The sequence below is a fragment of the Dermacentor variabilis genome, chromosome 10, assembly GCF_050947875.1.
Source record: "Dermacentor variabilis isolate Ectoservices chromosome 10, ASM5094787v1, whole genome shotgun sequence".
Lineage (NCBI taxonomy): Eukaryota > Metazoa > Arthropoda > Arachnida > Ixodida > Ixodidae > Dermacentor > Dermacentor variabilis.
The window spans coordinates 106,123,532-106,124,623 of NC_134577.1; positions in this window are offsets into that span (position 1 = coordinate 106,123,532).

Sequence of the window (1,092 nt, forward strand, 5' to 3'; positions counted from 1 at the left end):
ACGACACGGCTGCAACGATACACATAAATCACGCCTGCCGCTGAAAAAATTTCCAAGATTTCTGCCGGACACAGACTTATGTCCACACCGCGGACTAGTCCTTTGGTACATGCAAGGTGATCAGGAATGAAACTGCTCACCGGATGTGTCGCAAAAACACCGCACTTCAGCAAATCTTGAACACAAGCCTAGTCTGACGAGCAGCAAAGGATGCCCCTTCGGCCCAACTGTCAAACCTCGGTGATTTGTTGAAAATTGGCCGAGGCCATCCAGAGTTTGAATTGCTTTGGGATTCTTCATGCGAATCACGCCGCAATCACTCGGAACTGAAGCCACAGGTACGCTGCTCGTCACACTGCGTAAGAAAAGCTCCACCGGCAAATCAGAGTTAGGAACAGAAGCCGACCAGGAGGAAACCTCCTGGCCTGGCGATGAGAGTGACATTGCCAAGAAATAGGAAATTACTCTGGAAGCTTATCAGATATTAAACAAAATGTCAAAACGAATTACGTAAAACACACGTCTACATCAGTTCCTAAGATGTTGTCGTTGTTGTTGTCGTCGTTGCATCGGAACGTCAACATGTGAGCAACTGATATATCATAGACATCGAAGCTGTATAAGCGGGTTATCGTACATTTAGAATATGCTTCATAGTCTGTTTTGTAACTTTCAGAAATCAACCTTAGGCATTACAAACGTTTTATTAGCAACAAGTTTGCGCACCCACTGTCCACGGATTTCAAGCGCAAAGCTGAACCTTTCTATCGCAATCAGTGATGATGATGATGATGCCCTTGATGAGTTCGGCGCATACCTTCTCACGGGCATTGGCGAAGAGTCGGGCCCACTTTGATTATGTGCTCAGGTAATGAATTTAAAGATCTATAATTCTACGCACGTTGAAAGAACTGGCAAACTGCCTTTTTTTGTCTTTTTTGCGCATGCAAGAATGGCCAGCAGTTTTTCCACAGCGCGTAGAATCCGCACTTATTATTTTTCTTACTACAGTCACACGTTTTACCTATCCCCCGAAAGCGTGTTACCTGAGGGGATCACCATCATCATCATCATTTTCAGTCGTGACGTGAG